Here is a 12,451-nt window from a genome sequence, read left to right as displayed (position 1 = left end):
TCCCCCTAGAAACTGCCAGAAAGCATTGCCCAGTGTGGTAGCGGCCACACACACACAGCCCCCCACAGGCAGGCAGGCTGCAGGACTGCCCAGGCTGTGGACCCAGGGTTCCTAATCTCTGCACAGAGACCTGAGGTTCCCAACCAGCTGCGAGCTCAGAGGCTCAACTCCTTTTCGTCCACCAGGTGGCAACCAAGGAGACCACCAGGCCACTGGGGGGGGGGGGGGGGGGGGGCCTAGGAAGGGGGCAGCCAGGCCCCAGGGAATCCTCAGCCTCCCTCCCATCCTCCATTGACCTGGAAAAGCCCCCAAGCCCTAGTTGACTGGAACCCTAACACTGGCCCAGGAACAGCATCTGGACCAAAACAGGAGTCATCTGCCTGGAACTGGGAGTCCGCACAAACCGTAATTCCTTGAGACAGACTCTGGTCTGATCAGCGTTCAGAATGCCTCTGTGCCACTGTTGAAGCAGTCCCTCAGCCATGGACGTCCCGGTGGCTTCAGCTCCTGACAGGCAGCATGGGAGCCAGGGGCCTGCCCCGCAGCCTGGCTCTAGTGGCCCCTGGAAGGGATCCCAGCCCCGGGGCCTTGGCAGGTGTCTGCTGCCTCCTGGGGGTGGGGTGCTGGGAGGCTGACATCTGCAGAGTGTTTTTACTGTTGGACAAATTGAATCAATTAAACAGGCCCCATCCGGGTGGCTGGGCATTGGCACACAGGAAGAAGGGAAGCAGAGGCAGGGGACAGCACACCTGTCTCTTGGGGCGTCTCCTGGGTGAGAGTCCAGGGGGAAGGCGGGAGCGGGATCCATCCCTTTCCCTGCTGTTTAGGGGGCAAGGACCCTCTGTGCTGACCACAGTAAAGGAAGAGAAAGCCAGCCCAGGGCTGCTGTGGGGGGATACTCAGCAAGTGGTAAGTGGTGCCCACTCCCTGCTCTGTCCCGTTGAGTGACACCCATTTCTCCACCTAAGATTCAGGCACTCTGGGCTTCTCAGCCACCTGCCCTACAAACTTTTGGGGCACCAGAGCTTCCCAACACCACAGGGCTCCTTTCAGAGGTATTTTGTTGCTCACGGACACACACACACACACACACACACACACACACACACACACACGCAGGCACGGAGGTCTCCGGAAGCTGGGAGGCTCCACCTAGAGAGAAGACAGCCCCAGGAGGCCCAGGGAGCCAGCAGAGGAAAGAGGAAACAGACTGTGGAGGTGATAGCTGGGGCCCCCAGTCACCCACCTGGAGCGGAAGCCCCCCTCGGGGGCAGGCCCAGAATGATTTAGGGGCTGGCTGCTCTGTGACCCAGCTGACCCAGAGCTGGCCAATGCCTGGCAGCCCCTACAGCTGCTGGAGTGCGCCCAGTCCCCTGACTCCAGCAAGGACAGCAGGGCCACCTCCTCGACACCCTCCTTCTCCTGGCGCTGCTGGGGGTGGGAGTCAGGCGAGGCTCCCCCCCGCCCCCCCTGCTGCCAGTCCCCACACAGGTACTTGCCAGAGGGCTCTTGCTCATCGAGTACCATCGCAGCGCTGCTCTCACTGTCCACCCTGAGCAGCCAGACCACGGCTGTCCCTTGATGTCACGTGACTGTGACCGGACCCCTCCCCGCCAAGGCAGACAGGGTCTTATCAGTAAGCCGTCATGGAGGACAGAGTGCTTAGCCAGAGACTTCCATCCACCCTCACTCAGGAGCCACAGGGCAGAGGCTGAGAAAGGGTGCTGGGGTTAGGGGTTGGCTGAGGATCCCACGTCCAGGAATTAGCCCAGGCTATGGAGGACGATGAGGAGGCCCATGGCAGGGGGGCATCAGTGTAGAAGCTGCCCCCTTCCCAGCCAGGCCACTGTGAGGAGGCAGCCTGGATTCCAGGCGCAGTTCTGCAGACGGAGGTCCTGCCAGGTGGGGGAGAGCCAGGGAGAGGCGCGGGGAGGGGCACTCTCTTGGTTCTTGGTCGCAGGTCACCTGCTGAGGACCCCACCTCCCCCTAGGGCAGAGCTTTGAGGCACAGAGGTGTTGGGGGCGGGCCGGACGGGTCCCGGCCGTCTAGTACCATGTCTTGAGGACGTGGGTGCTGAGGCCGTGCCGCAGCCACATCCCTCGTAAGGGCGGATTAGTCCAGGTTTGCTTGCAGAGGAGCTGAGCTCCGACCGGTTAACAAGGAGGCACGTGGCCCTGGAAGGGACGAATTCCAGTTACTTCGCTCGCATTTTCGCCGCTACCCGGCGAGCTGCGACGCAGCCTTGGGGCCGGAAGTGGCCTCCTGGCGGGTCTGGGGACCAGGTCTCAAGACGTCTCGCGGCCCCCCGCTCCTACTCTCCGCCTACCATCCCGGCGTGAAGCAGGAGATCAACCTCGGGCGCCGCCGAGGGCCCTCCCGGCGGGAGCCAGCCTGTGGGCAGGAGCGGTACGGGGGCGCCCTCCAGCGGCCGCGGCCTGGAAGGCGGCCGACCGGCCGGACCCCGGCGGGGAGGGGAGGCGGGCGATCCTCCAGCATCTGGCCCTCCGGACCCCTCCGCACGCAGTGGACAGCGCCCCCGCCCTCCCGGCGCCCGTATTCCTGATTGGATGGGAGGTAATTTAGGAACCAAAAAGGAGGCTGCCCCGTGAGAGTAAAAAGCAAGACGCCTTTTGGGGCGACTCTTCTGGGTTCCCGCCGAGATGCCCGAGGGGGCGGGGCAGGGGAGGAGTGGAGGGAGCACCGGATCAGGAGCTGGGTCTAGTTTTATCCCCATCAGGTGCGGTTGTGTGGCCCGTGGCCTTGTCTCTGTAGTGGACCCGGCCTCTGGTGTGTGCTTCCCGGTGAGGCACTGCTGGCTGCGGAAGGCGGCACACACACCTGCTGAAGCAGCGTGGCCCGGCCCACCCGGAAGTAATCAACACCTCCTTCCCGAATCCGGCCTCACCTGGGTCAGGAACACGCTCGGAGCAGGGATGGCACACACTATCTCTAATATTACTGCTTTAAATATTTCAACAGCTTTGTTCAGATACCATTCACCCCTTTGAAGTGTACGACTCCATGGTTTTGGTATATTACATCATTAATTTTTTTTTAAATCGTGGTAAAATATATATGACAGTAAACTTGCCATTTTAAAATCACTTTTAAGTGTACAGTTCGGTGGCATTCAAGTATACCGGCAGTGTTCTGCAACCATCTCCGCTTTCCATTTCCAGAACTTTTTCATCATCCCAAACAGAAACTCTGTACTCATTAAGCAATAACTCCATAGTTCACTCTCCCACCAGCCCCCAGTAACCTCTATTCTACTTTCCATCTCCAAGGATTTGCCTGTGCTAAATGTGTCGTGTAAGTGGAATCATTTAATATGTCTTTTCCTGTCTGATGTGTCATTTAGCATAATGTCCTCAAGATTCATCATGTGGCACCATGTCAGAATGGCCTTCCTTTTTAAGGCTGAATAATATTCCACTGTGTGGCCAGACCACATTTCGCTTATCCCTTCGTCTGTTGATGGACACTTGGGTTGTTTCCATCTTTTCCCTATTGTGAGTAGTGGCACGATGAGCACTGGCACACCGGGATCTGTGAGAGCTCCTGCTTTCATGTGCACGGGGCATAGAGCTGAGGGTGGGGGGCGCTAATTCTATCTTCAGCGCTCTGATGGGGGACAGACTGTTTTCCATAAGGGCTGCACCAGCCCTGCAGGAGCCTCCAATTTCTCTACGTCCCCATCACCACCTGTTCCTTTTCTTCGCGTTATTATCATCACACTGTAGCATTAACTTTTTTAAAAAGTAATATTTTCCTTTTTTTAAAGATTTTATTTATTTATTTGAGAGGGAGAGAGCCTGCGCACACAAGCAAGGGGAGAGGCAGAGGGAGAGGGAGACTCCCGGCAGAGCAGGGAGCACAAAGTTGGGACTCGATCCCAGGACCCTGGGATCATGACCCGAGTTGAAGGCAGACGTTTAACCCACTGAGCCACCCAGGCACCACTAAAAAGTAACATTTTCATTACTAATTATATGTTCATTGAAGATAATTTATAAACGACAGAGAGGAAAACATTTTGTCTTTATCGCCAACCCCACCCCCGCTGATTTTTGGTGCCGCTGCTGGTTTTTACAAGTGTAGCCTTGGTTTTTGGATCGGCAGGATGATGGCTAGGGGTAAGCAGAGGTGGCGGGGGCGACTCCGACGCCCTGCGTGGGTTGCCCTGGGCTGCCCTGGCCAACGTTGGGGGCTTTCTGGTTGGGCAGACTGTGGTTCTGTGCATAGGCCCATTACGTGGGGATCGCAGGCTCACTCGCGGGCTCACTTCGCCCACTCAAGGACCGCAGCCGGAGCGTTCAAGCAGGCGCCCCGCCGCCCAGGGCCTCGACCCCGCGGACCCGCACGCGCGTCCGCCCAACCTCCGCAGCCTGCCTCGCTCCCGCCGGCCGGCCCGCCAGGAGCCGCGCGTCCATTGGCCGACAGGGCGGCAGCCCAGGCCAATCACGTGGGGCGGTGGCCCAGCACCCAATGGGAGCGCGGTGGGCGGGGCGGCAGGCGCGTGCGCACTGGGCCCTACTGCGGCACCGCCCCCGTCTGACCCCCGGTCCCCCGGGGCGCCCGGGGTCCTCGCGTGGGGTGCGACCCTGGCCTGTGCGGGAAGCCTGGGCGCCCTCCCCCCGCCCGCCGGCCTCGCGGGGCTGGCCCGGGGTCGGTGCTCGCCCGCCCCTCCTCGGCCCCGCGCGCCCGGACCCTCTAACCTGGACCAGGAGGAGGAAGCGCTGTGTTGCCGCGGAAACGTCATTATTGTAGGAGAATCAGCGCCGAGGTACAAAAGGGAGACGCAGAATTTACGAGACGGCCCCCTCGGAGCGCGCGGGGCGACATCTGGCCGCGCATTCTGTGAGACAAAGGCGTCCCCGGGCCCGCGAGGCCGCAGCGGCGGGGGTCCCCGTCGGGGCGGGCCGGCCTCCCCCTCCTCTGGGCCCGCCTCCCCTTGCCTCCCCCTACCCCAGCCCCGAAGCCGAGCGGAGAGGTTTCGAGAACAGGCTTTGGGAGAATTTCCATTAGGTCAGCTCCGCTTCAGGGAGTAAGTAATAAAATCAAGGGCGCCTAAGACCCCCGCCCCTTCCGCGGAGATAACTTACGCCGGGTTCCAAAGGCCGGCCGGGACCCGGGACCCCTCCAGGACGGGACCTCGCCCCTAGTCTCGGGAGCCGGGCCTCTCGCGGGGTCCGGCCCCGCACGGTCCCCGCCCCCGCCTCGGGGCTGCCCAGGTGGCCGGGGCGGGGCTCTGCACAAAGGCCGCCGGGCCCCGCAGCCTCCTCGCACAGAAAGCGCCCTGCCTGTGATCCCGCCCCAGCTGACTGAGAGTGAGCGCGAGGCCCCGGGGCAGCCCAGGGCCTCCAGGGAGGACACTGGGCTGAGGGACAGGGCCAAGCAGATGCTGCCCCCGCTCTCTTCCGGGGAGCCCAGCTCGGTGCGCAGAGCCCTTTAGGGAGGAGCCTGGGCGACAGGGCCGATAACACCTCGTCCCTGTGCACAATGGGGGCCACGCTTCAGGGAGAAGCACCACCCCGTCCCCTTTTCCCCCTCTCTGTTGCACAATCCTGGGGGGGGGGGCATGTCCAACTGGGCCGGGGCCTCTGCTCCCCTGGACGTGCCTTAGGAGCCCCAGGCCCTGGCAGGGCGGGAGGGCGGGGCAGGCAGACAGGGAGGTCCTCAGAGGGACTGGTGGCCCCAGGGCTGGGGAGATAAACCTTTGTAAGTCACCCTGCTCCCAGCCTCATTACTGTCTACCCAAACGGAATCCTGCTCAGCTGTCCACACTGCATTGCTAGAGAATTGATGACTGCCCACCCACCCAAGAGGAGAAGCCAAAGTCCTCCCAGGAACCCACAGCCCCATTTCATCTGACCACTTCCCTGCTCTGTCCCCCACCATCTCATGGCCCCAAAAGCTCAAGATTCAGGTACACTGGCCTTTCTGCAGTTCCTGGAATATACCTGGGCCTGCGCTCACCCCAGGGCCTTTGCACTGTCCATGCCTCTGGGGACCTCTCTTTTCTCGTCCATCTAGGAGATGGTGCCCCATCTCCTCCTTCAAATCTTTGCTCAAATGTTGCCTCTCAAAGGGACCCCCTCCTGCCTCTGTTTAAACTTTCGGCCCCCTCCCAGCTTTTTCTCCATAGTTCACATCCCCCCTCCACACATGCTGCAGTTTCCTTGTTTTTAAGTCTGTTTCCCTCCACTAGGTTGTGAGTTCTTTCTGCCCATGTGTTTCCAGCTGTATCCTGAAGTTCCCAGGAGGCCCTCCCTAACTACTGCTTGACAGTAAAGTAGTGAATATAAATCCACATTAATCTGTAGGCAGCCTTTCAGATCAAGGCCAACCCTCTTCCCAGCCCCACCCCAAAACCAGTATGCAGCAACAAACTGGGCTGCTATGTACAATATACACGACAAAATGTTAACATTCTCAATACATCAGAGGGTCTTTATTAGTCAGTGAGGAAAACCAGCAGCACTTCAATAAAACATAGGCCATGGCTGTGAGCAGACCTTCCACTGTGACCCCAGCAGAACGAAACAGCACTCCAGCCCCCCAAACTCAGACAGGAACCCTCAAACAGCTGCAAGATGTCCTTTCTCACCTAGCAGACTGCCACACATTACAGGCTGGGTGCAGGGGAAAGGCGCCCATGGTGGCAGGGAGGGCAGTGGCCCCACTGAGGGCGTCCAGCCCGTGGGCGCCCTCTAGGCTCCTGGGCTGCTGAAACCCGGGTGTGGCTCTGCGGGCCCTCAGCCGCACTCTGGTTGCACAGGAACTGGCCCCAGGGTAGCTGGTGAGACTGTCCCAGCAGCACAGCCCCTCCCTGCCTGCCCCTCACTTCTTCCCCATCTGGCTCCCAACGCAGTTTGTGTGTGATGCTCCCGAGACAGCAGCTGGGAGGGGACCCGCCTCTGGGCAGCAGGTGGCAAGTCAGAGTGGCAGCTCCGCTCATGACCTCAGTGGAGAGGCTCACAGGCACCGTGCAGTGGACGGGAGGCAGCCCCAGAAATACTGATTAAAGAGCCGATAAATCACAGCTCCATCCACCTCTCTACCCTCTCCCCTCTGCATCGCTGCCTGACTTTTTTATATTGATGCATTTAATTTATCTCTAAAAATGGGCAAGACTGCTTGTTTGATTTCCACAGGGGCCACGTGGGGCAGAGAGCTGACAAATTATCTCCTGACCCTGGATGGCTGATGTAATGGGGCCCCAGCGCTGAAGGCCCCATTCCTGTCTCCCGGATGCTCCAGAGTCTGGCTCTGGGCCATTCCCCATGTGGTGTCATCAGAGCTGGTGCTGTCCTTGGCAGCCGGCTCATTTGTCCATAATGGTGGACACCCATCAGTCCAGGAGGCCCCGGTCAGGCAGCAGGGCCTGGCCCCTGGCCTCTCTTGTCCATGCCTCCCAGGGGCACAGGTGGTCCTGGGACTGGGGGGTGGGGGGAGGTGCTGACCTTCCCTTGGGCTTGACAAGGCTGCAGGAACAGTTTGGATCGTTCTTTTGCCTAAATCACCAAGACAGGCAAGATCTGCGGGAGTCACAGAAAGGGATTTGTTTGCAGCAAAATAATATTTTCAGTAAAAAGAAATCTGGAAAGTATCCAGGGGAATTACTTGTCTACACTGAACAGGCTGAGGCCATCTGAGTTGGAAGGAGACGTCCCAGAATGGTTTCCAGAAGAATCCCAGCAGAAGAGCCACGCTCTGCGCTGTAGGCATGGCCCTCAGCCTCCTTCAGTGGACTTGAGGATGGATTTGAGGCATTTTGACAACACAAGTGGCTGGGGATCCCAGCTGGCTCAGTTGGTGGAGCTCATTACTCTTGATCTCAGGGTTGTGAGTTTGAGCCCCATTTTGGGGGTAAAGATTACTTAAAATAAAATCTTTTTTTTTTTCTTAATTTATTTGACAGAGAGAGAGACAGCGAGAGAGGGAACACAAGCAGGGGGAGTGGGAGAGGGAGAAGCAGGCTCCCCGCTGAGCAGGGAGCCCGATGCGGGGCTTGATCCCAGGACCCTGGGATCATGACCTGAGCCGAAGGCAGATGCTTAACGATTGAGCCACCCAGGCGCCCCAAAATCTTTTAAAAAAATAAATAACAAAACTGCTAATTAGCTTCTAAAGCAGACCCACCGTAGCAGCCGATGGTGGGCCACCGCCGAGATGTCCCCAGTGGCCCCACTCCTGGTATTCATGTCCCTGTGGACCCGCCCACACTGTCCCAGCCTAGGTCTGTGTGACCCACGGAATACCGCAGAAGCGATGCACGGCACTTCTGAGACGAGGTCGTGAGTCCTCGGCCCTCCGGTGCCCTGGAGGACGCCTGCGCCTGCGCACGGTGCAGGGCAGGGCCCGCTTCCCAGGCGGAGGGGCTGCCCCGCGGCCGAGCTCACCGCCCGCCGGCCTCAGACCCAGCGCCACAGCCCGCGCGCAGGGGGTGTCGCGAGGGCGCATGAAACAGCAGCTTTCAGTCTGTGTTTTATCGGAAAGTAGAGGGGCGCCGAGGGGACAATGCCACCTGCTCCGTCATGCCCGCCACCGCCGGGGAGGTGGATGCCCCCGCACCCTGAGCCCCACCACGGGGACGAGCAAACGGTCGCCCCCGGAGGCTGAGCAGCTGGACCCAGAGGGCAGAGATGCTAAGTGGCGAAGCCTGGATTCGAACCCCACAGTCTGGCCCTGAAGCTCTGCTCCGCACCAGCGCTCGGGGCTTCCCGCGCCTTCCCCGCTACCACCCAGGCCCCGCACCCCGCCTCAGCCGCCTGGCTCAGCACCGGCCCAGCGGCCCAGGCTGCCTGCCCCCCCCCCCCAGGGACTGGCCAGACAACCCAGGCCCCAGCCGTCAGAACACGGTGCTCTCTGACTTTGGGGCTCGATCCTCTCCAGCCGTGTGGGGCCGAGCTGCAGGTCTGGACCAGGTGCCGCGGCGGCTTTGCCACCGGTCGAGAGGCGAGCGCGGACACGGCGCGGACGTCTGGGGTGCGCAGAGCCGGGAATCGGAAGAGAAACCCGGCGCAGCGCTGCTCGCACTGCCTGCAGCCTACGGTTTCCTGAAGCCTGATGCCCGCCGGGGGCCGGCTGTGCCCTCCCACCCCCACCCCTGCAGCCCAGCCTCCGCAAGCACGGCCGACGGTTCTGGAAGGGGTATAGATGTATCTGGTAGTGATAGAAAAGACTCCCGATTTTTTCGATCACTAGCAGAGCACCGAGAGTTCGGGGCCCACAGCAGAGGGTTCAATGCCAGGAGACCCCACAACCGGACCACGCTGGGTGCACCTGGACTGGGCGCCTGCTTCCTTGGGTTCCTGTCCACCGCCAGGAAAAGGCCCACCGTCTTCCTGTGACTTCCGTGGGCTGCCCGATCTCATCCACCAAACTGCTGCCTTGTCTCATTTTGTTACCCAAGGCTGGGTGTCTGCCCCTTACAACGGAGAATCCCCACTGAGGAGGTAGCCCGAAATGACTGTTGGGGCACCTAAAAGTGAGAGCCTTTGTAAGCCATCAAGCATTGTGCGAATACACGCATTTATGTACGGAGGCAGGTCCAAGGTGTGTCCAGGTAAGAATGGCATGCTAGGAATAAATTCAGCTGCAGGTAGCACAATACCTGGTGAACAGGAGATTAAACTCAGAGGAGCTGATTTTTCTCACATAACCAGAAATCCGGAGGTGGGCTGTCCTTGTCCAGGACCACGCTCTTTCCGTCTCTCTGCTCCAACATTGCCAGCAGCTGGCCCCAGCTTTTGTCTTCACAGTTTGCAAGGTGGTTGCTGGAACTTCAACCGTGGTTCACAGTCCACTCCACAGTCAAGGCGTGGGGGGTGGGAGGGAGACAAAAAAGGAGGAAGAGGCAGGGCCAGTCACATCTGTCCCCTTTTTATTTATTTATTTTTTAAGATTTTATTTATTTGAGAGAGAGCGAGCATGCACCTGCAGTGGAGGGGGGCAGAGGGAGAAGCAGACTCCCCGCTGAGCAGGGAGCCCCATGTGGAACTCGATCCCAGGACCCTCGGATCATGACCTGAGCCGAAGCCAGATGCTTCACCCACTAAGCCACCCAGGCGCCGTGCATCTGTCCCCTTTTATAGGAAGAGAGAAACCTCTTCCAGAAGCCTCTGCAGCAGATTCTGCCATAGGCCTTGCTGGCCAGAACAGGCCACATGACCTCCCACCATGTGAGGGATTCTGAGATCGCTAGGAACCAGGTTGTCGTGGTTGATATCAACCAAGCGTACCACATCCCCGACAAAAGAATGGCTCCGCAGGCCAGAAAGCAGTGGGAGTGAATACCGGGCAGGCGGCAGGCTCGCTGCCACAGGTGGGAAGACTCGCACATTCAAGCAGAAGATGAATCTTTTTTTTTTTTATTAGGATTTTATTTTTAAGTCATGTCTACACCCAACGTGGAGCTTGAACTTACAGCCCCGAGATCCAGAGTCTTCAGGCTCCACCAGCTGACCCAGCCAGGTGCCCTGGAAGAGGAATTTTTAAAAAGATGTATGTATGTATTTGAGAGACAGAGCACGTGCGCGTGTGAGCGACAGGAGAGAGAATCTCTGGCAGGCTCCCCGCTGAGCACAGAACCCAACGCGGGGCTCGATCCCAGGACCCTGAGACCATGACCTGAGCCGAAACCAAGAGTCAGCCGCTCAACCACCTGAGCCACCAGAAGAGGAGTTTTTTCATAAGATATTGGGAGGCTCACAGATTAGCAGGGGTCGGGGAATCAGGACCACGAGCTCTGCAGCTGGCTAGGAAGCCCAACATCCTACAGTCGCTGCTGGCTCTGGCCACCTCAGTCCAGCAAGATACGACCAGTGCCTCCCGCCAGGCATCCGCTGGGCGCACGGCCACGCCTGCCGTCAGCCCGGCCACTGCCCATAGCCAGAGCAGGTTCTGTGCTGCCTCTGCTCAGGGTGTGATTCAAGGAGGTGGATGCACCAGGTTGGGGGAGCCTGGGCCATTGACCTTCGGTGAGAAGGAGGAAGCTATGGGACGTCAACTGGCACAACACTGCGGAAAGCAGTTCGGCAGTATGTGTGCATAGCCTACAGACAGCCGCACACAGTGCTCAGGAGCTTCCCCTCAGGTAAGCTCTGCCCGGGATGGTAGTGTGCATGGTGGGGAACCTCCAGCGCTCACGTCATCATAGCAGGGCTGATTTTGACCGTAGCATGTGGAAGCCGCTGACTTGTCCAGTGGGGCAAGTACGTGAATCCTGGCCCAGCCATCTTACAAAGCATAGATAATCATCTGGGGAAATGCCTACATCATAATGGCAAGTGAAAAGGACGGGATGTACCTGTGGTTGTCTTGGCAAAGTCTGATGAAGTGTTCTTTATTGAAAGCAAGAAACCAATTACCCAGGCCTGTCTGCTTTTAGCTTAGTTGGTTGGCAGAAGGCTTGGAACATTCTCCACATTTATTTTTTATTTCTTTCTTTTTTTTTAATTTTTTTTTAAAGATTTTATTTATTTGACAGAGAGAGACACAGAGAGAGAGGGAACACAAGCAGGGGGAGTGGGAGAGGGAGAAGCAGACTCCCCATTGATCAGGCAGCCCGATGCAGGGCTCCATCAGGGATCTGGGATCATGACCTGAGCCGAAGGCAGCCACTTAACTGACTGAGCCACCCAGGCGCCCCGAGAATTTCCACATTTAAATAGAAATTTCTCCCATGAAAATTAGGAGAAGTCTTAAAATGTAAATGCCCTTGGAGAAAGCTCAAGGTTGGCTGGCTGAGAGGTTTGAACAAGTGGACACCCCCTGACAAGTTCATAAAGATGCATAAATAAGAATTCTCATCACTATGTTATGTATAAGAGTAAGAAACCTGGAGCCGCCTCAGAGCCATCAGCTAGAAGTAGCTAGCTGACAGTAAATTTCCACAGCAGAATACTACAGAGCCATGAAGAAGGTGTAGGTAAGTGCATTGACATGGAAAGATGTCACTAGCATGTTGATAGAAGAAAAATCAGATCATGGAAGAATATATCCTTTATGTGTAAAAATAGGTTAATATGCACCTTACAAAGTATAGAAGGGGGGCGCCTGGGTGGCTCAGTCGGTTGGGCGACTGCCTTCGGCTCAGGTCATGGTCCTGGAGTCCTGGGATCGAGCCCCGCGTCGGGCTCCCTGCTCGGCGGGGAGTCTGCTTCTCCCTCCGACCCTTCCCCTTCTTGTGCTCTCTCTATCTCTCAGATAAATAATTAAAATCTTTACAAAAACCCACAAAGTATAGAAGGGACTTCTGTCTCTGGTCATCAAGGGATAACTGGCATCATCAACAACTGGAAAACTGGAAAGAAAAGAAAATATGTAGCAACTTTTTTAAGATGTTGGATGATAGACAGCCCAGGACTGTGGGATCCCTAAGAGAGAAAACAAAGATGTGAGCCCTACAATTATCTTGCCTTTCTGCCGGAAGGTGCCCTCTGG

Source organism: Callorhinus ursinus, unplaced genomic scaffold, assembly GCF_003265705.2.
Source record: "Callorhinus ursinus isolate GAN/ISIS: 27379988/994484 unplaced genomic scaffold, GSC_fseal_2.0 scaffold68, whole genome shotgun sequence".
Lineage (NCBI taxonomy): Eukaryota > Metazoa > Chordata > Mammalia > Carnivora > Otariidae > Callorhinus > Callorhinus ursinus.
This window is presented reverse-complemented; position numbering follows the sequence as displayed.